At 45.4% G+C, this 26,501-nt stretch overlaps 1 protein-coding gene and 1 long non-coding RNA gene across 2 annotated transcripts in view; one reads left to right on the top strand and one right to left on the bottom strand.

The window, feature by feature from the left end:
* The window catches only part of ZNF704 (zinc finger protein 704), a 209,980-nt gene that overhangs the window by 54,773 nt on the left and 128,706 nt on the right, over positions 1-26,501 (bottom strand). The window lies entirely within an intron of this gene.
* On the top strand, positions 7,099-16,795 carry LOC123521570. The gene is made up of 3 exons (XR_006680002.1): positions 7,099-7,304; positions 11,710-11,832; positions 16,734-16,795. It is a non-coding gene; the product is annotated as an uncharacterized LOC123521570 (long non-coding RNA).

The following is a 26,501-nucleotide window of genomic DNA, read 5'->3' as shown; positions in this document are numbered from 1 at the left end:
CCTCTATTTCCTTTTACTTTCCTCTTGTCCCACTATCATGCTCAGCCTTCATTTGGGTTTCAGTAATTCCTCTCAGTTACATTGCCCTTGATCAATCCCTACCAGGCCATTTACACCCTCCTTGCCACTGATTTTGGATCACTTGTTCCTCTGTCCCTGGGTTGGTTAACACCACTTCCTTCTCCTCTCCCATGTCCCCCTGGAACCATCAGTCCCATTGTTTTCTCCTCCAGATTGTTTATCCAGCTAGACCTGCAGAGATAACATGTACAAAAAACTAAGAGCAAAACAAAACGACAAAAGAAAACAAAACAACGACTACTACTACAACAAAAAGACCCCAATGATAAAAAAAAGAAAAGCGTGTAAATAGCTCAAGGTCTGTTTGTTGACCTTTAGGAGTGTTTCCCAGTCGAGTCTGCTGGGGCGCCACGCCCTGGTCCCAAAGTCTGTTTTTGGTACTCCCTCAGGACTTCCTTGCTCTGCTCTCCCTGCTGTTCTGTTGCACGCCCTTAGTGTTTTGCCTTGGTGTGGTGGTCAGATCGGGTGCAATTCCCACACGGTGCCTCCAGTGCTGTCCCCTGTGGTGCTATGGGTCAGTGAGGGATGTCGTGTCAATCCTGAGACAATTTTGAAACTTAAAACCAAACAATAACCCCCAAACCTAATGTACTCACAGTGACCCTCACAGTGACATCGTCACCAAGGCTCCTTAATAACCCTGCAGTTTACCTTAACTAGTAAAAATCATCTGCCTGGAGCATGGCGCTCTCTAGAGAACTGCCTGGAGCGTATTGAAAGAGGAAGAGGGACCTCAGGGAGCACACCTCAAAGCATGTAATCAGTGCAGAATACGCAGGGCCGTGTACATGCCGAACTGGTATATGTTTTGCTGTGTATATATATTCCAAACCAAATACAAGTAATATATAGAAGTTGTATCTTTTTTTCTAATAACTAATACTTACATAGCATTCATGATGCTATATACTTTGAGCCACTTTAAATTGCCACAGGCAGGTTGATGATATCTTCCCATTTTATAATTCCTTCCCTGGTCACCTTCTAAGTCTAATGGGCCAATGGGGTATTCGTACCACAAGTTAATGTTGTTCTCATAACTTCAAAAGGAGCCCTGGTGGAGTATGGAGTCATGTGTTGGGCTAAGGTCACCAATTCAAATCTACCCGCTCCCTCAAAGGAGAAAGCTATCTGCTCCCCTTTAGAATCAAGAGTCTCAGACACCATAGGGTTAATTCTACTCTGTCCTATAGGGTCGCTATAAATAAAAAATGACACTATGGTAGTGAGTCTGGTTTATATGACCTTGTTGTTTTAAAACCATTCTATTAGGACATCATACAAGTCATAGAAAGAAGTGTTGTACAATTGCTCCCAAAATCAGCCTTAGGTGTTGTTTTTAAATGTATATATAAATTAAATACAACACACTTTAGATTATATATTTCATTTTTCCTACACTACATTAAAGTTATCTTATAATGAAAAGAATCCATTTTATATACGTGGGTGATTCCATGTGAATGAGAAATGAACATCAAAATGCAAGTTGACAAAATGGTTTAGATGATGGGCCCATTAGTCATATTACAAAGGAATGTTTTGCTTTCAAAAGGAGTCTCAATAGGTTTTCTTTAAATAGAAATATAAAAAAATTACTACATTTAAATTTCCTACATTTTAATTTAGAATTTCAATTCAACTCAGATACACAGACTTCAAACTGCACACTAACTCCTGTTTTATGCTCTGTGGTGGAACGTCGTAGAGTTCAACATGACGATGCTTATTCTGATATTCTTCTTCATTTTCACAGGTTAGAAGCAAGCCATTTCATCCTTGTGTGAAATCAATTGTGTCAGATCAATGAGCAGATCGATAGTGCTCTGTCCTAAGGTGTGGGCAATTTTATCTGGCGCTGCCTCTTCCTGGGGGAGATTCTACTATTAATACAATTCAAGCAGCCATCAACTTAATGATAGCTACTCTGCAAAGCATTGCTTTAGGCAGGATGCCTTGCTGCACGGTTTTTGTCAACAATCTACACAGGACGCTGGGAATGTCCAGGGTCTTGAAAACTAGTGGAGCACTTTCTATTGCCCTCCGAGGGCTCACACATCACTGAACTTCTGCTTCCTGGGTTTTCAGTTGAACCATATTCCTGATATAGTTCCCTCCCTTCCAATAGCGATTAGAGGACAACAGCTCAACTTGGACACTTAGTGTCGCTATGATTCTTTAAATCTGTTCCTCACAACAAATCTGAGCACTCTGAAATCAAACCTGTCTGGCTAGCACCCAAAGGTTCCGTGATGTTTGCACAGTTAGCCTCGTATGTGCTGTGCACAAGGCTTCAGTAAGGAACAGGACTTTTGCCAAGGAATCTGATATCATCGGAAACACAATGCGAAGGTTACTGCTGGGCATACGAACAGATCAGTAACAAGGCTGAGTGGCTGCCAGCCAGGACATATCCAGTGTCCTGTAATACGAGGTGGATGAATACAGGGTTTCGGCGAAAGCCAAGTACAGTCTACGGCGCAGGGAAAACAAAGCAGCAAGACTGCTAGTGCACATGTCTGTCCTTAAAAAACCACATAAAGGGACGATAAATGCCTAGGAGGCTGAAATGTTTAAGGTCAAAAGAATCACTGGAAACAATTGTGTAGCTATCAGTATAAATAGTAATTTCCCACCCCTGTTGGTCATGTGTCACTCAGTTGGGTTGTGATAGTAGGGAAGCTGCAATTCATAGGAGCACTTACTATAATAGCACGCTGATTAAACTATGTTGGAATTTCCCATATAATGTGTCTATCAATTTTAGATGTGCGATTATGAAGTCCTAAACATTTCACATGTAGATAGGCCTCCATTAGTCAGAAGAGCTCAGTGGCACCTCTCTGTCCCCTTTCCTTTCTTTCTTAGCCATTAGGAAGGTTTAGGACATTTTCTTTCCATTCCCTTGAAATGAACCTATGCATTTATGATAGGAGCTCACGAATATACAGACTGTGAAACCTGTATCTCTTTGCCATTTGATAGGAAAGTGATCTGATCCCAATGCTTATAAAAAATAATAGGGAAACTAAAAAGCATTTTCAGGTGTGACATGTCATTGGAGTCATTCACATCCCTTTTTGGGTTTGCGGTGCCATTTCTACAAAAGGTCTGGTAGCACTGCAGAAATCAACACTTGAGGAGGTCACCCTTCTGAAAGTGCACAGAACAAAATAACCAGTGTCAGCTGGAGTGCTGCAAGGAGCAGGCAGCAAGAAGGAATTGGCTGTGTGAGAGGAGCCTGCAGGGCAAGCTGGCAGTGAGGATCTTGGGAAGACTGCATGAACAAGACTGTAGACGCATGGCAGTGTGGAGACAGTGCCTCGCCCAGCTGATGGGAGCCCTTGGTCAGAAGCAGACTCCCCACTGGAAGAATCCAGTGTCACCACAATCATCTGGCTTTGGCACTGTCCCTGCATTAAATCACCAGCGGGAGTGACCTCAGGAATGTGTGTGCCCTCAGATTTGAAGGTGCGCCATTAGAAAGCCATCCTTTAACTGTTCCCCATCAGGCTCTCCGGAGGAAGTAGGGGAGGTGTCCTCCCACGCCCACACTGCTAGTCCTTTTTGGCGATAATGCAATTCAACATGGGATCTCATTTCAGAAAATCTTGGGGCTAGAGATTTTCATCAGGCTCTTGATAACCAGGCCTCTTCTATTTATCCTGTTTGTAACTCCCCCCAGCGACTGGGTGGAAGCATGCAAATAAGGTGTAGAGGACACCAGCTCAGGGACCGGTCAGTTGTGCCATTCTAGTGGGTGTAAACACCAGGTAATCTGAAAAGCGGGAACGGGGATAGTCCACAACCATCCGGAAAGAAGAGCCATCAGTGAGGTGCATCTGAAGTCCCTGCCTGAAGTGGGGAGGCAGCAGAGGCCACAGCACTAAGACCATGAGACAGAGCAGTGGAGCTGAGAAGACAGAGTGGTAGGGGAGCTGGACCACACGCTATATGAAACTGAGTGCCTGGGGCAAGAGCCAGACTTGCGGTGGCTGTCCTTTGAGGATTTATCAGTGCTAAAGGAACTTTGTAACACTTGACTGAGCAGAGCAGAGGCCAAGGGGCTGCATGTCTGAGAACCAGAGAGAAAGAAAAGACGTGCCGGCTGGCGTGCCTGAGAAGAATGACAGACAAAAGGACAGTGCCCTTAATGTTTTTGGATCCTGACTTGTAAGTCAGCTTCCCTAATAAGCCAGGCAACCATGACTATTGTCTGAGTTCTAGGTGGCCGTTGCGATGGATTCTCTCAGCCAGCAGAGAAGTAGAGTGTTGGGGGAGGGACAGCTGGCAGACAGAAGAGGGTGAAGAAGCCTGAGCGATGGAGGCCTATCTGGCCTCTGCCTTGTGCTTGTGTGGAATTGGATGCCCCTTCTTCTAGAGCAGCCACACGAGATGAGACAGGGCCTCACAGGAACAAGATGGCCATTTTAAGGAAAGCATTTGGAAGACCTCCTGTTTCTAGAACTGCTCAGGGATCACACTACTGTTTGCCAAAGAGATAGCTTTTCATCTCCTATCTGGTCAGACCCATAACAGAACCCCCGTCATTAAATACACCACACTAGTTAACATTTACACGGCATTTACTATGTACCAAGCACTGTTATAAGACTTGAGATTCATTAACTCAGTTACTCCTCACATTAAGTACTTGGAATCAATACTATTATTATCTCCATTTTCAGGGATGAGAAAAGGGTGGTAAAGAGAGTGCTACTCCTCAGATTCCCATCCGAGCAGCTGGGTGCCACTGCAGCTGCTTTCCTCCACTGTGCCAGGAAGGAAGGTGGGCACGAAGCAGGTGGTGAACAGGGTGCCAGGCATGTGAGTTGAGGTTTAGCCTAGGACACTAGTTCCCTGGGAGACCGGAATACCACAAGCTGAGACCAGTAACACCCCTTGTACAAGGTAGGGCAGGACAGAGCAGATGGAATTAGGGTATACTGCATGGCAGACCCCGAATCTTGGCTCTTAGGTAACACAATGCTTTCCACCCCCACCCTCCTGATGGCACCGGATGTATTTCCTGTGGCAATCCAAGTTAGTTTGGGAGCCTGTGCACTGCTCAAGCCTGCTAGTGACTGCTGTAGTTCAGTGTCAAGGAAGGTAGTGTGGTTTTGACTGCAGCAGCAGTGGCAACAGAGGTGAACACTGTCAGCCTTATGGATACTGAAACTAATGACTGTTTCCTCCCACATGAAATAGGAATAAATCAATCTATAAATGGCAGTTCAAGTGTTCACTCGGTATCTGGTAGGCAACAGGCATATATCATAGACATAAAGTTTTGGATGTCATTTCAGTGGGTTGATGGAAGAACTCCTGATTTTTATTCATAACCTCCAACAAATTAAACACTCACAATTTTTTAAAAACCGGAGAGAAGTTATAAGTCCCAACACATATAACCAGCCATGAAGTGGCCCGGTGGTTAAAGGGCAGGCAGGCATAATGACAGGATTGCTTTTGAAGAATGGCCCCCAAGAGGATTATGTAAACCACTAATTATCCATTTTTAAAAAGAGGAATAGGGTCACGGGACACTAATCAAAGGATATGATGTCTGTAAAAGCAAATTATACGAGTATCTATTATAATTATCTGAAGAGAGAAAAACATGCATGTGGCTACAAGCGAATGCGTGCAGGTAACGGCTCACAGCACGGTCGATGCCACAGGGCTTACAGCCAGCCGCCACCTTCTCTACAGGGAAGTCTCCAGCGGGCCAGAATGCACGCAGCTCCTGACCCAATTCCATTTGGGACAGACAGTACACTGAAAGGGGGGGGGGGGAGATCCTTACTAGTCTTTACAATACCTTTAATGAGGATGTGCAGAAATTGGGACCCGGGTGCATTCCTGGTGAGACTGCAGCTGCTGTGGAAAGCTATACGGCAAATCCCCAAAGAGTAAATGTCAAAAAGATATATGACAGCAATTCTGTTCCTAGGTGTACATCCCCAGAAGAACTCAGAGAGGAGGGACTCAAATCGATACTTGTACCCCGATGTTCACTAGACCATTATTCAACAGTAGCCTACACGTGGAAACCACCCAAGTGCCCATCAACAGATGAATGGATAACAGAATGTGGTATCAATGTATGTAAGAGGCTACTGTTCATCCATGAGGGGACTGGATTTCTGATAGATGCTACAATACAGAGAACCTTGCAAACACAATACCAAGTGAAATAAGACACAAACGGGCAAATAACACATGGCCTCCCTGATCTAAGCGATCTAAAACAGGCAACTATCAAGTGCATCAGAGGCTGTCACTAAGGAGCTGCGACTGCTTGAGGCCATGCGTTTGTTTGGGGAGTTGCAAACGTCTTGACAATAGATGGTGAGGATGGCTACGCAACCCGGTGAATGTAATGAATGTTCCTGGTTTTACACTTAAACGGAAAATGCTACAGATTTACTACAGTTAAAACAATTTTTAAAAGCTTTTCACAAGGTTCCAACTTATGGTCTATTTTTAAAAAGATGGTTACCATGGAACTGAGAATCAGTTTGGAGAGAGCACAGGAGGGGTTGGGGAGACAGAAATGAACGGGCAAACAGGTACTTCTCTAGATGAAATGACACAGTTCCCATGATGTGGCTCCCTAGGACCTTCATATGAATGACCCGGAGGAGGAGGGCACAGAAAGCACTGGGGTCTGTAAAAGACGCCCATGTAACAAAAACACCGACTTCGAAGTTACTTATTTAACCATTCGTATACAGTTTACTTTGTGCCACTGATGGCCTGCCCAGGTGTAGCAGCATTCCTCCCACTGAAGGAGCCCCTTTGATCTCCTTTGGCTGACTGTTTTAAAGAGTGAGGATCACCCTCAGGTATTGTTCACTATCTACTGTTAGGCTAAACTGAGGTGAATTCAGTTCTAGGCTTGAACTGTGATTGACTAAGGGCCATTGTTCTCTGGGGTTCCACCAGTCTCTATTAAGCCTGTAAATCTATTTTTTCCCCTAATTTGGTGTTTTTCTCCCACTCTGTCAGGACTGCCTATTGGAATTCCTTTCAGAGCAGACCCTGTGATTTCTTAGTCAGGGAGAGGATGGATTTCAGGAGATCTTTTAAGCATCTGTTGAATGGACAAAGACATTGGTATGCTTTAATGCAGAGCAGAAAGGACCATGTCATGAAGGCGTAAGGAAGGAGTTTCACAAACTTCTGGGCATATGAGATCCAAGTGCTCAGTTATCATGCAGGTGAGTTTCCTGGGATTAAATGTTAGAATCCACTGATGGGAAAGTGATCCTGAGGTCAGCTAGTCCAAGCTGTCACCTGAAGCCATCCTGCACTTCCCCACCAGAGGAGCACTGAGCCTCTGTTCTCAGGGTCATGGTCTCACCAGCCATCCCAGCGGGAGCCCCCTTCCTTGATCAGACAATTCAATGTTGACAACATTCTCCTTTGTGCTGTGTCAACACCAAACTTTTCCCTATCTTAGGACAGTGTCCCACAATGATGGAACGATTTAGATCCTTCTTCCACACGGTCATCATTCAAACTTGCAGGGCTAGCATGCTCCCTATAAGCCATTTTCTTGTTTTCAACCAGATTCAACACTCTATATGCCGTCTTCCACAGGAAGAAACGTCTTGTGGTCTACTGAAAAAAATCAGTCGGTAGAAACCCTATAGATCTCAACTGTCTGGTCCCGTCTCCATGAATTGAAGACCAAATTGACAGCAGCTAACAAGTACAGCATCTTCCAGGTTTTACCTAGTCTAAAACTCTAAATGTTCTACTTTATCCCATCTGTTCTAACCTCGGCAAGATAAGCTCCGATTTGTCACTGTCCTGCATCCAGGACCAGGCTCCACATTTCAGGCACACGGTGACTACTACTCCATAGAGTGGAACACTGTTGCCGGCGACTGACTGTAAAAAAGCAACTACTTTATTGAATTCACACACTATCGAAGTCACTCTCTGAACATGTTCACTTCAATGATTTTTTTTAGTGTATTGACAGACTTGTGCAATCATCACCAATATCTCATTTCAGAACATTTCATCCACTCCCCCAAAGAGCCCCCTACCCATTTACCAGTCACTCCCCCTACACTAACAATCCTCTAGCTCCAGGCAACTACCAATTGAGTTTCTGCCTCTACGCATCTGTCTACTCAGGATATGTCACATAAAAACAATTATACAGTATGTGGCTTTTGGTTATTTTATCTACCATAGAGGCCTTCAAGGGTCATCCATGCTATAGCACATATCAGTAGTTTATTCCTCCTTATGGCTGGATAATAGCTACCATATGGATATACCACATTTTGTTTATCCATTCGTCAGTTGATAGGCATTCGGGTTGTTACGATGTTTTGGCTATTATGAGTGTACACATGGTTGTATAGACATATGTTTACAATTCCCCAGGGCTTAAATGTAGGAACAGAATTTCTGGGTCATTTCTACATTCAGCTTTTTCAGGAGCCATTGAACTGGTCTATCCAAAATAGCTACATCATTGTACATAGCCCCTCAGCCATGGATAAGGGTCCTGTTTTCCCCACATACTAGCCGCCATTTGTTGTCCATCTTTGATAGCTTCCATTCGACATTGCCTATGGGGTTGCTATGGGTCACATGTGCTTCTATGCCGGTGAGTGGAGGATGATGATGGTGAGCATCATTCTATGTGCTTATAACCACTTTTGTTTAAAACTTTCTTTTTCATCAACAAACCATTGACTACTCCCAAGGATTAATGTGCCACTGTGGTCACCAGGAGGCTCTTGGGATCTCCAAGCTCGCTCGGATCATTTCATGAGATGATCTTCTCTGGCCAGCCTCTGACTTCCTTTAGTATTTTTCTTCCTGGTCTCTCATGCTTACATCCACACTTTTCTTCCAGAAAGGAGGCTCCTACATTGAAGTTCTTTTAGGGACCATTGATTTCCATTTGAGTGATAAGTCACCTCAAAACTGCAATTGTGAATAGCAAACAGGTTTCAATGTAGGTCATACTGGGGTATGTGTATGTGTGTGTGTTGGAGTGGGTGGGTTGTGGTTGTAGGAGGCCGATGGAGCCAGGATGGTAATATTTCAGTATAAATATTTTGTTTTACACAAAATTTCTCTATTGCCACGATCTTTCCTTTCTGCTATTTTGCCTCTGAGCACCTAGAAGTCAGATTTAATATTCATCAATTTAACTGATTCCATGGAAACAATAGTGGCTTCTGAGATGAAAAAGAATTATGGATGAATGCTGATATTTCTTGGCTGCAAACCCCCAAACTCTGCCTCATCAAACTAAATTAGTCATTAAAATACAGGCCAAATAAGTGTACTCTACATTCAGACACCGATATCTGTCAGCTGGGACAGGGATGAGATAATGTTGCCAAAGAATAATTCACTACTCTTGTCCCACCAACAGAAAAAGACAAGGGTACATTTCCAGGATCACTATTAATTCACTAGGCGCATACAAGATGTGAATTAAATGGCCTTGTCCTTTATTTTCAATAAGACTACCTGATGCGCATGTGTTCCTTGCTCCCCAAGGTGAGCATTTTACTCTCCTCCTTTGAGAGGAGGGGCAGTGAGGAGAGACAGCGCTTTGCAGGCCCCACAGGGTTCTGCATTTGGGGGCAATGTCCCCTGCAAACAACCCATCCGTGGCCGTGTAGACTGCAGCAGCATGCTTCCGGACCTTCTGATTTCTGCTTTGGGCACATGGGGCTGTTTGGAATGATAAAGGGCAGGGAGGGGCTGAAGAAAGAGGGAGATCCTTCTATGTTTACCTTCCAGAGATTTGCCTAATCCTGCCTTCGAGGACTTTAAAAAAAACGATGTAGATGAGCCCTACAGGACCAGTGGTGTGAGTGGCGAAACAGGGAGGGTAGAGGGAGAGTGGGTTGGAAAGAGGGAACCGGTTACAAGGATCTATATGTGACCTCCTCCCTGGGGGATAGACAACAGAAAAGTGGGTGAAGGGAGATGTCGAACAGGGCAAGATAACAATTTATAAACTATCAAGGGCTCATGAGGGAGGGGGAGGGAGGGGAAAAATGAGGACCTAATGCCGGGGGCTTAAGTGGAGAGGAAATGTTTTGAGAATGATGAGGGCAATGAATGTACAAATGCGCTTTACACAATTGATGTGTGTATGGATTGTGATAAGAGTTGTATGAGCCCCTAATAAAATGATTTTTAAAAAATGATGTGGACTCGTTGGAGTCTTTATCTATTGATGGTGGGAGTGCAAAATAGTACTGTTACCATGGAAACAAGTTGGTGGTTCCTCAAAAATAAAGCACAGAACCACCGGATGACCCACCAACCCCAATCTTGGGAGCATACCCCCAAAGAGGAATCCAGACAGAAACCCAGACACCCGTGTTCACTGCAGCACTAGTCACAATAGCCCAGAGGTGGAAACAACCGAAGCGTTCTTTGACAGATGGACAGACAAATGTGGTCAGGTATGCATGTGAGTTGGTTTCCACTCAAAGTAACCCAGGTCCAGCAGAAGGAAACACTGCCCAGGCATGTGGCACCCTCACCTTTGGTCTTGCGTTGTGCCTACTATGGCGACCCCTCTCGCAGAGAGAGGCCTTCCTCTTTGTCACTGCCCTTCTACTTTACCAAGCATGATGTCCTTCCCAAGGACCGGTCTCTCCGGCTGACATGCCCACAGCACGTGGGACAAAGCCTCCCCAACCTTGCTTCCAAGGAGCATTCTGGTTGTACTTCTTCCAAGACAGACTTTTTTTTTTTTGGCAGTCCATGGTATTTTCACTATTCTTCCCGACACTGTAGTTCGAATACATCGCCTGTTCTTTGGACTACCTTATTCAATGTCCAACTCTCACATGTGTAGGAGATGACTGCAAACACCGGGCTTTGGGTCAGGCGCACCTTAGTTTTAAAAGTAACAGCCTTGTGTCTCAACACTTTAGAGAGGTCGTGCGCAGCACATGTACTCAGAGCCACGCACTGTTTGGTCTCTTGACTGAGGCGTGCTTTCACGAGCGAGCGTGGATCCGGCAAGATGAAATCCTTGACCAGGTCTATCTTTTCGGTGTTTATCACGATGTTACCTATTGGTCCAGTTGTGAGGATTTGGGTTTTCTTTATACTGAACGTGATCCATACTGGTCTGCGGCTCTGGATCTTCACCAGCAGAAGTCCTCCTCACGGTCAGCAAGCACGGTGTGTCACCTGCAGGGTGCAGGCTGTCAATAAGCCGCTTCCGCTCCTGATGCACAGTCTTCTTCAGAGAATCCAGCTTCCCCCTCTATTACGTATATGTGAATACATTATTACTAGGCCATGGAAAGAAGCAAGTCCTCACATTTGCCATAACATAGATGAACCCTGACAACTATTTATGCTTAGTGAAATCAGTCATGAAAGGTCAAATATTGTATAATACCAATTATAAGAGATAGGCAAATCTATAGAAATGAACCAAAGTTGCTTGGTGGCTTCCAGGAGGGAGGGGAAGTTCTTGCATGAGGGCACTGAGTTGCCGGTAAGGGGAGTGCAGTGAAATGGAAAAGGATCGTGGTGATGGTTCGCGATGCGTGTCATCAATGCCACTGAATTTTACGTGTAAGCATGACTGAATTGGCAAATGTTTCATTTCAGACATCTATCACGTGGGGGCAAAGGAGAACTGCAGAGTTGGCACACGGTCTGAAATGGAGGCGAACAGATGAAGATTCCTCGTGGCTGGAGTTTGGGGACGCTTACCGACCTCTCCTCTCTCAGGTGCTTTCCTGGCTGAGTGCGTTACGTGATGGGCTCCTAACCAAGGTCTGCTGCAATGCCACCAGCTGCTCCAAGGGAGAAAGAGGAGTCGGAATCGGAGTTCGGATTGACCGCCTTGATTTCTGTTTTCTTTATTCTCAACACCAGGGAGAGGAACATTGCTCCAAGTCCCATGTCCTCTAGGAATGGGCAGAGCCTAACTTCAAAAGCATCTTGTCGTGCATAATGCCAGCTCTTTCCCAAGCTCCGTGGGATCCCTCTCCTGTCCAGCCCGCTTTCTGAAACCCTTCTTTCCTTCCCTAGGCTCCAAGGAAACCACATCTCGATAGATAAAGAAATAACTTAGGAAAAGAAGTTCCTTGTTTGGGTTGTTGATTTTCCTTATCTTTGGATCATCCAAAGGCACTGTCCCTTATCCTGCGAACAGCTGGAGCCCACTGGCCAGAAGACCTTTTGTAGTGGGAAGTCAAAACAACAGAACTGCCTGATACGGATTGTTCACAGGAAGGCTCTTTGGAAAGATGTCTAACTGCAGGTCCAGAAAGCTTCTAATAATCCATATTGAGTCGTTTAGTTAGTTTCCCCCCCTTCATAATTTAGCAATGTCTGCCTTGTATTCTCAGGATTGTACACCTCCTCCTGGAATCTGAAAACAAGAATTCTATTCAAGCTGACATTACGATTTTCCTTATCCACTGAAGGAGCTTCCCGGGTCTGTCGGAGACAATACCGAAGTGCCAGATCAGCATGATCTGTCACTCACTGTTGCTCCTCTCCACTTCCTCTGCTGGTTTGGTTTATCTGCCTCAGGTAAAACTAAGCAAGGCCAATTAAAGCACTGCTTCAACTTGATCACACTTCCAGTTTTGAGTTGCGGAGGCTTTCCATATTCTTTTAATAACCCTAATATTTAAAGCTTTCAGACACCGTGGCAAATGTAAAACCTCCGTGACAGGGAAAGGAATACGATGTGTGTGAACGTGCCCAACGTTCAAAGGTAGGGCTATCAGGACTTTGCAGAGCACAGGGCATTCGCCTATCAGGTTACTCAGTCACACATCACTCATGCACACCGCATCGGCACATCATCATTTGGCATTTCTTCCGGAAAAGAGTCAGGGGTTCCGACTCCATGCAAGAGTGTGCCAGGCACAGAGGATAACAATGGGAAATTGGAGAAATGGGCTCATCAAGCTTACATGTTAGCAGAAGAAACAAAGAACAAACAAGAGACCCACGATCCTGAGAAATTAGGTGAAAGTGTTCATTTTGCTAATGATTCCTTTTCACCAAATGTCGAAGTAACACAAACGCCCACTTTTTATGGCACTGTGAGTGCGGTTGGAGGGGGGGCAGCCCCCACCACTAATCATGGGTTCGATAAGCACAATTGTACGGTTGAGATATATAAATATTAAAATCAAGAGCATGGGATATAGAAGAGAGAGATTGAAATAATGGAGTCAGACACAATTCATGGTAGCAGTGTTCACCTCAGCCCCGCTAGGTGGTCCACTTGGAGAGAGGGGAGAGAGAGAGCAAGAGCGCACGTGAGCGCTCTCTATTGCTAACCCAGGCCTATATACCTTTGGGGGTGGGTGGGGTGTAAGCACACTAATTACAGGTAGACATATGTCACAGGAAGGGGTTGCACTATAGGTTATACAACAATGAGAGGGGGACAATCTAGGGATATACACTCAATAGGAAGAGACGGGGGTTGGGTGTATACATGTGACAAGGTGGGCAGATCCTAGATACAGGATGGCAGCCTAACTTGGATGTTAGTGAGCCAGTTTGACCTGCTCTCTGGCTCAACTGATAGACCAGTATTAGTAGAGTGTGAACTCCACCTACAGGAACCAAATCAATGACTACAGGCCTGTCCATTGTCCTTAATAGCAGGGAGCAGGGCCTACCAGTCTGGTGACTGTCTTCAGGGAGGATGTCTGTAAACATCTGACCTCCCCTCACATGTGAGGATGGAGGCAGACAGTGCATGAAGGAAGGGCTTACAAGTTGAGCAGCTAACAGCCAGGCCAGCAGTTGGAAACCACCAGCTGCTCCAGGGAACGAGAGGAGCCTGTCTCCTCTCAGACAGATTGAGAGCCTCCGAAACCCACAGGGGCAGTTCTACTCTGTCCCAGAGTGTCGCTAGGAGTTGGAATAGACTCATGGAAAAATTCTTCCTCTTTTTCACTGACTCTCTGCTTCCCCAAGCACCATGTCCTTTCCAGGGACTGGTCTCTCGACACGCCTGAAGGATGTGAGATGACATCTCGCGATCTTTCCTTCCAAGTGCCCTGAACGAAGTACAGCCAGATTGTCCCAGGAGGTAAGGGTGGTGAGGTGTCTCTCAACATTCGCGCATCGCGACCAGGAGTTCGAAGGGAAGGGAGAGAGAACCATGAACTAGACAGAAGACCATGTTAATTCTGACGATGAGAGAAGCAATACACAGTATGGGCAAAGCCAACACAGTGACACTGGGGTAAATGAAGAATACTGCGAGAAATGCAAGAATGCAGAACAACTAAGGTAAATGCTATAACGCACACTGTTCTACAAGTCATTAACAACAACATTTCTGAGCGGTTACATACTTGTTCTACAAGTCATTAACAACAACATTTCTGAGCGGTTACATACTTGTGAATAGCCTGCTATACAGCGTGTGGGAGTGCATAGATTGTGTAATTATAGGAACTTCCTAGACCTATCCAAGGACCTGCCGGGATTGAATTACTGGGTTTGAAGGCTCAGGACCATTGTTTGAGGACTTTCTAGGTCAACTGGCATAAGGATGTAAGTTTGGTGAGTATTACCTAGGTCTTAAAAGTTTTGAGTAGCCATGTAACAGATCGCTACTGACCTTCTTCTGTCTGGAGCAGACAAGAGAAACCAAAGATGCAAGGCAAACTTTTGCCCTCAGGACCAACAGCCCACTTGAACCACAGTCTTCTCCTCCTGAGACCAGAACTAGAGGGTGCCCAGCTACCACGACCTACTGCTCTGACCAGGGACACTATAGAAGGTTCTATTTAGAATGGGAGGAAAATGTAGAACTAAAAAAATAAAAAATCCCACCTAGACTTACTGGACTGATAAGACTACAGAAACTGCAGAACAACCTCCCCATGACCCTCTCTCAATCTGGATCCAAAGGCATCTCTGTAGATCATCTTTCAGCCCCAAACAATGTGCTCCGTGGGCCAATACGCGATGGGAGACCAAATGGGGAACCCTCGCTCAAAAGCAAACATGAAAAATAAGGAGAATAACTGGAAAGTGGCACACAGGAAGAATGCTGACACACTGCGGTGCATGCGTGTGCGTGCATGTGTGGTAGCAAGAATCCAGCATCACAAAGCAATTTGTGTATGGATTATTAAATGAGAGATGAATTTGCTGTTTAAACTCAAAAAAGTCCAAACTCTCTGTCATGGAGTTGATACTGACTCATAGTGGCGCTCTCGGACAGGGTAGAAGCGCTCCTGTGAGCTGCCTGTGAGACTCTACAGGAGTAGAAAACACCCTTTCTCCTGAGGAGCTGCTGGTGGTTTCGAACTGCTGACCCTGCAGATAGCAGCACAACTCATTACCACCATGCCACCAGGGCTCCAAATGTGTACCCCAAACCCAATATAGTGTTGAAAGGACAAATGTTTGGCTCCGTAGACATACAGATCACAATACAAACAAACAGGAAACCCCAACTACTATTATCTTAAGCCACGGAGTGTGGGGTGGTTTACCACGGTTACTGGGCGCAGAGCTAATTGGTACAGGCGCTGTATCGTTCTGTGTTTAATTTTCTGTGTACAAGGGTCTGTTTCTTCTGGTAGGCAGGAACCACAAACACATTTCTCTGTGTGACAATCTCGGTATATTATTTCCTACACGGAGTATGTGTCTGCATATTTTTGCTGACTTCAGTCGTAGACACTAAATTTACTAAGATTTAAAGAATTTATTAAGATGTAAACCTCTCAACAGAAGGAGCCATTCGCTAGAGTAAGAGCTTGGTTTTCATCAAAAGGCTGGTGCATTTGTGTCCCTGTGGCAGCAGTATCCAAACCGTCCAACAAACTCGCAGGCAACTCAGCCAGGAAGGATCAAGTCAGAATACCCACTGATCAGAAGATCGATAATTGTTAGTTACTTGGCCAGTAATGACAGGGCTACTCTTTTCACAATGTGACATAGGCCAATTATCACAAAGCTTTAAGGAGCCAAGACAAAGCAGCTACCCCTGTAAATTGCAGACTTGGGGTCTTTAATACAGGCGGCCTCGGCAGCCTCTTCTTCCTTTCCACAAATGCTTCCAGCTTGTTGCTGGAGATGGAGTTTGAAAGCGATTTGTTTATCACTCCACTGCTAAATGTTTACAGGCTGAGGGGCAGGGAGAAAGCAGGCCACTGTCTGAGATGGTTGATGTAGCTTACTGAGTACCTGACAATGGGCAGACTCCAGTTTGGGAATGGAGTCAGCCTTCCACTGTCAGCGGCTTCCACCCAACTAGTTGTGTGAACGCAGGCGCTCTTTCAGTGGACTTGCAATGGAAGCCACGGACACAGAGCAGCCCTGGGCTGATACTTCAGACACACTGTCTGACAGCACGAAACCACAGTCATTTGCCCCAAATCAAAATCAAAACAGATCTCTTGCCCTCTAGTCGATTCCAGCTCCTGGCCAAGCCCCGTGTCACAGAGAATGGTGTGGGCGCAGTTTACCAGGCTTTTCTGCAACAGTGCTCCTGCGTGGGTTGGAACAGCCAACCTTTAGGTTTTCAGCCAAGCATTAACCATTTATGCTTCTCAGGGACCTCTGTCCAAAGTCCCACAGCAATTAAATGGCTGACCCAAGAATTAGAGTTTATCTGCCTGCCTTGCTTTTTCCAGGACACCGACGCTGCCTTCCACTGGAGAGTCCTGCTGCCTTGCCCCACCACGCAGATTTGCCGCCCATCAGCCTCTGCCCAGGCTGGCTCGGAAGTGGACAAGTCCCTTGTATGATGAGATTTCAACATCTGGACGCTCCTTCCACTGGAAGTCAGCCGTGAGACTTTTTTATTCTCCAGTCATCAAGCCCCTTCGGTTCTCTCCTTTTTCCTACCAGATTGTCAAGTTTTACAAGCAAGGTCAAGAACACCTTGAACTTTGTTCTTGTAAATGTGTGTACATAGGGAATGCTAAAACACACACTCACAAACTCACTGCCATCACATCAGGTCTGGCTCACAGCGATCCTGAAGAACAGGGTAGAACGGCCCTGGTGGGTTTCCAAGAGTTGACAGCCTCAGCTTTCTCCCTCGGAGTGGCTGGTGTGTTCGAACTGCTGGCCTTGTGGTTAGCAGCACAATGGGTAACCCATGATGTATCCAGGGAGTGCTAAAGTATGAGTTACGTTTCCAAGATGAGTTTCGGTACCCTTCTGCTTTAACAGTCATTCAGACACTCCGTTTTCTTCACGCAGCCTGAAGGAGGCCAAGTGCCTGAGGGAGGAAAGGGTCCTCCTAAGCATTAGCAGCAGCAGCCACAGCTGGCACAGCCATGGGGATGGTGGCGGGTGAAACCCAACAGAAACATCCTCTAGCTGTTCAATGGGAGGGTAGAAGATACAGGAAGTTACCCATTTCCATAGCCCCTGGAGCAAAGGCCTGCAGTCAGCCACTCACCCACCCATTCAGAACTGCCGGATGGTTACTTCCATCCACCTCCATCATCGAGCTCAGCGGTTCTCAACCTGTGGGGCTCGACCCCTTTGGGGGTTGCCTAACACCATCAGAAAACACTTATTTTCGATGGGCTTAGGCACCGAGACACTGCCCCTCTATCCGTCTCCAGGTGGGTCCGCCCACATGCTGATATACCCACATAGGAGTACCCGGTGTGAAGACTGTTATCTCTGCTTCAAGACAAAATTTCATTGATTTGTCATTAGAAATAAATATTTCACAATATATAATTACATATTGTTTGTGATGAATCATGATGCCTTAATGATGTTCAATTTGTAATGATCTTGCATATCAGATATTTACATGACGATTCATAACAGTAGCAAAATTACAGTGATGAGGCAGCAATGAAAGTAATTTTACGGTTGGGGGTCACCACCACATGAGGAACTGCCTGAAAGGGTCCCGGCACGAGGAAGGTGGAGAACCACTGCTCTAGCTAGTCCACCAGGGCATGCGTGAAATCACTCTGCCAAGCAACCAGGCATCAGATACTTGTGGGGCAGGAGGAGGAGGAGGTCTGGGTTGGACAGCAGAAAGGCCTCTTTCCAACGGCTCATCCGCTAGGCCTGCCAGGTGGTCCAACTCGGGAGCCCCATATATGTTATGTGGCCCCACCACTCTTGCGTCACCATCACATTCTACTGTGATTGCAATTTGGTTGCATCTCCTAAGCTAGAAGCTACATAAGGGGAGGCAGGACTTTCTCACTCTCCGCAGCCCAATGCAGTGTCTGGCGTTTAGCAGAAATGCGATGAGTCCCTGTGAGGTGCAAATGATTAGTGAGCTTCGCAGCTAATTGAAAGGTTGGACATTCAAGTCCACCCAGAGGCCTCAGAAGAAAAGCCCGATGTTCTACTTTCTCCCAAAACGAGCCATTAGAAACGCTACAGGGTTTCATTCTGATATACGGTCACCTTGAGTCAGAGATAGTTGGCAGAGATGTGAGAATTAAGTGTTATTAAGGCCTTGATAAAGCAAGGTTGACTTTAGATAAAATAGGGACTGGGGGGGCGGAGCTTGAGGTTCCTTATAAAACTAAAGAGGATATGCAGATACTCATGCCTGGATATCTTGGATAAAAAAGGGGGCTTTAAAAAGTTCATGGGCAAGTTCCATTACCTTCCAATGTCCCTTTCCGTGAACTTTTTGCAGTCTCTGTGTGCTGAATGAAAACAGGGAACTGGGGAGGAACGGGAAGGCAGGGCAGAAAGGACTACAGTAAGAGGTCCCAGGTGTTTGCACAGGGGTTTAATGAAAACGGGTCGCTATTATGTGGTTAGCCATACTTTGGAGATTTCCGAAAGATAGTCTGAGAATATTTCCCTCAAAAGTAGTACTGAAACGAGCAAGATATATAGCTCATTTGGTTAAAAATTAGGAGGACTTGTAGAGAATTAGGACACTTTAACATCAGTCTTCGCACAGTACACCCACTGCAAGCTAGTTAATTCTGACTCAGCCTGGCAGCGCAGTGGGTTGCAGGCTGGGCTGCACGTCAGTGGTTCAAAACCACCAGCCGCTCCTGCTCTGTGGGAGAACTATGGGGCTTTTTACTCATCTAAAATGACAGTCTCGGAAAGTTCTACTCTGCCCTTTGGGGTCGCTATGAGACGCTGACCACATACCACAATGACTTATGCTTGCGGTTACGCTGATTTAGAAGTTTTGGGAGATTAAAAGGTGGCCTGTAGCATTCCTAACACTTGCTAGTGCCATTATTATTATTGTTGTTGTTATTATTATTAGAGATTTTGAGTCCAGTGAAAGACCTTCAACACTCACTTGGTTGGACAATGAAAGAAGCTTATTAACGAAGAAAGCCATAAACATTCTCTCTCTCTAGACCTTACATATTGTTAACACAGAATCTGAATGCACATCCGTTCACACATTTGACTTGAAGGTCAAGATCTTTCTTAGCGTCCACGTCCACTTATGAGAATACAGCACCCGGAGCAAGAGTTCTGGTTGGGTCACTTATTTGTGTGATGCTCTTGTATTTAAATTTTCTCATCTGCAGAATGGGCATAAGAAGATCTACTTCATGGAGCTGCCGTGAGGGCTGACTTAGTCGCCTCTCCATAAATGTTAACTACCAACTAGGGGGAGGGAGGGGAAAAAATGAGGAGCTGAAACCAAAGGCTCAAGTAGAAAGCAAATGTCTTGAGAATGATGAGGGAACAAATGTACAAAAGTGCTTGACACAATGGATGGATTGTGATAAGAGTTGTATGAGTCCCCAATAAAATGATTAAAAATATTTTTAAAATTATAGCTGTGATATGAAGTAAAACAAGAATTAAAAAACTAGATGGTGGCTATCAAACCCCTATGGCATCTAGATTCCACTGGGCACTTTATAAAAGTGATGCTACAGCACAGCTAGGCTCTGAAAACATGATGCCAAGTGAAATAAGTCAATTAGAAGGGACAACCGGTGTACACACCAACTTACAGGAAACGTCTAGAAGAGGGAACCGCAGAGAGACATGTTCTCAGTGGTTACTGCGGTCAGGAGGGAGGGGGGGGGACCGTCTCTGAGGGCATCTGTTCATAGTGATGGGAAAACTGGGCAACGGTGAAGGTTGGATAACATGGTGAATAAATGCCAGTGAATTATACCAGTGAAAATGCTGACTTGGCAAATGTTATGTTACCTATCTGTGTGTCTTTGTGTGTTTGTGTGTGTACCACAAGGAAAAATGATGTTACAGGTTTTACGAAAATGTCAATATTGCAACTACTTAAACCTACACCGAGAGAAATTTAGGTGTCAGCTCAGAAATGTGTGAAGGGTACATAGTTTGAAAACTGTGAGCAAAAAAGCGATGAGAGATTCATGAGCAAAAAGTTCTGAAGATCTCTAAGGAGTATCTATCAACTCAGAGATTTAAGCATCAGTGTGAAAAAAACATTGGGTAACTGAAGGAATTCATTCATAGATATTCTACTGTTCTAAAGTTTGTTTGTTTAAACCTTTACCTTCATTAGTTATTAATGAGGACTTTTTTTGGTAGTGACTCACACACTGATTTTTTTCAATCAGCCTTTACACTTACAAACACTCCCCAATCTTTTAGGTGGAAATGCATTATATGTATGCAAGTATATAAAAAGAGGAGGAACCTTGGCGGCATAGCAGTTACACGTGGAGCTGCTAAGTGCATGGCCAGCAGTTGGAACCCCCTGGCTGCTCTGCTCCGTGGGAGAACGATAAAGGTGTTCTCCTCACAGAAGCAGCTGCAGTTTCAGAAACCCACAGGGACAGTTCTACCCTGTCCTTCAGGGTCGCTGCAAGTCAATCAACTCCATGGCAGTGAGTGAGTAAGTATATAAAAACGGTGCAGCTTTGTAGATGCTTGTAAGGGATTTACTTTTCAACAGTACTATCATTATCAAGAACTATCTCTTGAGTGGAGCACATCCTGGCCCGCCAAGCCTTGAGGCTGATATCCCTGCTCAGAGCAGCCAATGCACAGAGAGGACCATAGGGCCGGCCCCACTATGAGACACGCCTTCCCTCACTGACCCATAGTGCTATGGGGGATAACACTGGAAACACAGTGTGGGAAATGCACCCAATCTGACCCCACCACACCTAGGAAAACACTAAGGGCGTGCAACAGAACACCAAGGGGAGCAGAGCCAGGAAGTCCTGAGGGAATACCAAAAATAGACTTTGGGGCCAGGGTATGGCACCCCATCAGACTCGGCCAGAAAACACCCCCAAAGGTCAACATACAGGCTTGGCACTATTTACAAGCTTTTCTCTTTTTTTGGTCATTGTGTTGTTGTTCTTTTGTTGCTTTGTTTTACTGTCTTGTTTTTGTGCATATTATTATCTCTGCAGGTCTACCTTAGATAGGCTGGGTAAATAACCTGGATGAGAAAACAACGGACCAATGGTTCCAGGGGGACATGGGAGAGGGGGAGGTGGGGGAAAGGAAGTGGTGTTAACAAACTCAGGGACAAGGGAACAACAAGTGATCCAAAATCGGTGGCGAGCAGGGAGTAGGAGGCTTGGTAGGGCTTGATCAAGGGCAATGTAACCAAGAGGAATTACTGAAACCCAAATGAAAGCTGAGCGTGATAGTGGGACAAAAGGAAAGTAAAAGGAAATAGAGGAAAGAACTAAGAGGCAAAGGGCATTTATAGAGGTGTAAATACAGGCATATGCATATGTAAATATATTTATATATGAGGATGGGGAAATAAACCTATGTGCATATATTTATAGGTTTAGTATTAAGGTAGCAGGTGGACATTGGGCCTCCACTCATGTAGTCCTTCACTTTGTTCTATTAAACTGGCATTCCATGATGTTCACCTTCCCAACATGATCACTGAAGACAAATGGGTGCATAAGCAAATGTGGGGAAGAAAGCTGATGGTGCCCGGCTATCAAAAGATATAGCATCTGGGGTCTTAAAGGCTTGAAGGTAAACAAGTGGCCAGCTAGCTCAGAAGCAACAAAGCCCACATGAAAGAAGCACACCAGCCTGTGTGATCACAAGGTGTTGATGATATCAGGTATCAGACATCAAAGAACTAAAAATCATATCATTGTGAATGAGGGGGAGTGTGGGAGTGGAGACCCACAACCCATCTGTAGGCAAACTGGACATCCCCTTACAGAAGGGTCGCGGGGAGGAGACAAGCCAGTCAGGGTGCAGTGTAGCAACAATGAAACATACAACTTTCCTCTAGTTCCTCCCTCCCATTAGCATGATCCCAATTCTACCTTACAAATCTGGCTATACCAGAGGATGTACACTGGTACAGATAGGAACAGGTAACACAGGGAATCCAGGACAGATGAAGCCCTCAGGACCAGTGGTGAGAGTGTAGATATTGGGAGGGTGGAGGGAAGGCGGGGTAGAAAGGGGGAACAGATCACAAGTATCTACATATAACCCCCTACCTGGGGGACGGACAACAGAAAAATGGGTGAAAGGAAATGTCAGACAGTGTAAAACATGACAAAATAATAGTCTATAAATTATCAAGGGTTCGTGAGGGAGGAGGGTGGGGAGGGAGGGGGAAAACGAGGAGCTGATACCAAGGGCTCAAGTAGAAAAAAAATGTTTTGAGAATGATGGCAACAAATGTATAAATGTGCTTGACACAATGGATGTATGTATGGATTGTGATAAGAGCTGTATGAGCCCCCAATAAAATGATAAAAAAAACCAATTTTATAGTATCTTACAGAAATTTCATTATTGTTTTTCTTTCATGCAATTCAAAGTACTTTAACCACTATATTAAACTTGTCTTTAACCAAGTCTGATGAACAATGTAGAGGGTAGTCAGAAAGGGGTTAACAGATTATACACCACACATTAGGGAGTTAAGGATGGGAGCTGTATTAAATCAAAGAAAATACTCCTAGGCAAGCACAGTTCTATCAGAGGTGCGGCAACACAAGTGTTGCATACACACCCTGGAGTACTCCAAAGACCAGCATGGACTCACGGACGATGTTCCAACGGCTTCGGGAGGAAAGAGGAATGGAAACAGGAACATAGGGAAGCAGCGGGCTAAGAGGGTACCTTGTGGGGCTTGCAATTCATGAGATGACACAAACTGTGTCTGAATTATTGAATGGAAAATGGATCTGCTCTGTAAAACTTTCACTCAAATCCCAATAAAAAAGTTTCCCCCCAAATCCCATTTAAAACAAACCATGCTGGATTAGAAGTATCAGGACTCACTAAGTCCTGGGTCTGCAAGTGATGAACACACTAGCTGTTCACCGTAGGGTGAGAGGCTCGCAGTGCATTCAGAGGTCGCTCGGAAGCAAGGCCTGGCACCCACTGCCGAAAACCCCGCCTGCGGAGCCCGTTCTATTCTGACCCACACCCTGGGCTGAAGCGGACTTCATGCAATTGGTGGTACCCTTTTTCCAGGCAGATGCTGGGCTTTGACGGAATTAACCATCATTTTTCTCTAGGCTTCTTAGGGGAAAGGGCACCTTCTGGATACTGGACAAGGCCCTTTTACCCTTTCCTTTCCTGCCCTCTCTTCAGCTGGTCTCATTCAGCATTGTGATGCGGACTCTCCCTGCTTTGTGCTGTCAAGTGAACCCCGAATCCCGGCATCCCGGGCAGGTCAGGGTAGAATGGGCTCCAGACACTCAAACGGAGACGGCCAGGCTTTTTTACTTTTTCCGAGGGAGCCGCACATCCACCCTGTCCAGCTTGGTTTCTGGAGGGCCCATTCCCTACCTGTCTGTCTAGTGATCTCTCACTCTACGTCAGGACTCAGCCTGGTCCTTAGGAACCCGAGTCCCTCCCGCACAAAGCTGGCTCCTTCTGGATGTAGTTCAGGAGGGCACGGTATCATTAGGCACTGGTGGATGCCCAGTGTGTACAATGGTGCCTGACACACAGTGAGTTTTCAATGAATATTTGTCAAACCAACCAACCAACTAATAGATCTATCCAGCTAATTAAATGGACCATGATGGTTACTTTCTATCATAAGAGTATGAGCCATGCATTCCTCATGGCCCCCAAATGCAACCTAGTGACTTCTTTCTTCCACTGTCCTGCTGGGCACATTGCTAGCAAGCCATCACTCCAGAGGTAGGCTACCCAGAGGTGCACAAAGAAAACAGAAAAGCAAAAATGAAAGGGAACAAAACAACACCATCACAAACTGTGCTTATTAGATACATGCTGAGTCCGGCCTGTCTGGGGCCCACTAAGTCTCAGAGGGAAAAGAAGGGCTGCCCTTGAGAACGGGGCTGGAGTTCAAGGGCCCTCCCTGGCAGGAGAGTCCAGAGAAGCACACAGCATCTCCCCGAGGGACAGCCACAGGATTCAGACTCACCCTCCGCTCATTCCCTGGTGCTGGTGCTGGAAGGTGGCTCTGACAAAGAACCAGAGGCCAGGACAGGGCATGTTGGTGGGGAAAAATTGCTATGATGGTTTAGTGACAGCCAAGCCTTGCAGTGGGAGGAGAATGGAGGTACAAATGTTCGATACCATGTCTTATTCCTGCAACTCAGGGATTCAACATTGTATCAGTATGCAACGTCTCACAAAGTGAGGGTGAGATACGTACACACATAGGACTAGTCATTATAAAGTGCTAGGGTGCTTATGTGTTTAGTAGAAAGCCCTGCAAAATGCTGTGGTAAAGGGTACAAGGAAGGCATATGGGGGGAGGCTTTCTGTGAGAATAGATGGTCCTTGATGGGTAAGGACGGTCACCCTAGGTTAGGGTGGCCAGAGAAAATGGAGGCCTCTTAAATTCTAATATCAGATGAGCAGCAAATAGAATTGAAGTATGTCCATGAAATTCATGCTGTATGGAGAAGAGCACATGGAATGAGGGACATGATATCACTGCTGATGCCATATGGATATTGGGTGAAAGTAGAGGATGCCAGAAAGGTCTTTGCTTTTGTCTTATTGACCAAAGACCTGTGACTGTGCGCATCATAGCACGTTGTGGGTGACATGGTGAAGCAGGGGAAGCTCAGAGACTTACGGAAGCTCATGTGGAACCTGCACACAGGCCAAAAGCGGTTGTTCAAACAGATCAAGGGGTTAACGCACGGTTTAAATCAGGAAAGATGTGTGCCGGGGTTGTAGTCTTTCACTACGCTTATTCAAGCTGCATGCCGGGCAAAGGATTTGAAAAGCTGGACTATCTGAAGAAGGATGCAGCATCAGGATCAGAGGAAGACTCATTACCAGCCTCGCTTGCGGAAAGGGAAGAGGACGTGAAACATTTACTGACGAAAATCAAAGGCTACAAACAACCTTCAGTATGGATGAGATCTTAACATAGAGAAAACAGAAACTTCACAGCTGGGCCAATGAGCAACATCAGGGAAAAGAGAAAAGAATGAGCTTGTCAAACATTCCAATTTACTTGGATCCACAATCAATGTGTATAGAAGCAGCAGTCAAGAAATCAGAAATGTATTGCATTGTGTAAACCTACTACCAGCAAAGTAAACCTCTTTAAAGTATTAAAAAGCAAAGATGTCACTTTGAGGGCCAGGGTGTGACCGGCTCAAGCCGTAGTATTTTCATTTGCTTCAGAGGCATGCAGCAGTTGGACTTATAAGGAAGCCCCAACAACTGAAGCCTTTGAATCAGGATGTTGGTGAAGAATACAAAACATGCTACGGACTTTCAGAAAAAGGAATGCGTCTGTCTTGGTCGAAGCACAACAATACTCCTTAAAAGGGAGGATGAAGAGACTTTTGCCTTACAGATTTTGGACCTGTTTCTCGGAGGGCTCAGTCCCTGGAGAAGAATCTCATGCTTGCTAAATAGAGAGCCAGCAAAAAGAGAAGTTTCTCCAGGAGAGCCTGACACAGTGGCTGCGACAGTGAGCTCAAACCCAGCAAGTACGGTGAGGAGGGTGCAGGGCTTCACTGTGCTGCCTGCGGAGTTCGTGGTGAGTCAGAGCAAACACAACAGCAGCTCAAAACACCATGCCCCGTGCATACGTGGGGCATCCTTATTCTAAAAAACAATATTCTAGTCATTGCAATTTACTGGCTCACCTGTATTAGTGAATGTATGTGTTTGTGTATTTCATCATGTGTAGTGTATGTATCCTGACATCACTTTGTAAGCCCTTGAACATAGAAACAATATTTTATTCTAAAAAGTCAGGGATTTAACATTTTCACCTCTGCACCCCCTCCCACTGCAGGTGATGGATAATGCTAGTCCTGGGCATAATCTTCATCTCCAAGGATTGGTCCCTCCTGAGAACATGTCCAAAGGATATAAGACAAAGTATTTCTAGCTTGTCTTCTTTTTATTTTTTGTATGAATTTATTCTTTTTGTTTAACCGTTTTATTAGGGGCTTATACAACTCTTATCACAATCCATACATACATCAATTGTGTAAAGCACATTTGTACATTCATGCCCTCATCATTCTCAAAACATCCGC

This window comes from Echinops telfairi, unplaced genomic scaffold (assembly GCF_000313985.2).
Source record: "Echinops telfairi isolate 266 unplaced genomic scaffold, ASM31398v2 ScPeMD7_1;HRSCAF=3_0, whole genome shotgun sequence".
Classification (NCBI taxonomy): domain Eukaryota; kingdom Metazoa; phylum Chordata; class Mammalia; order Afrosoricida; family Tenrecidae; genus Echinops; species Echinops telfairi.
Note: the sequence above shows the minus strand (reverse complement) of the source record. Positions and strands in the feature narration are given on the sequence as shown.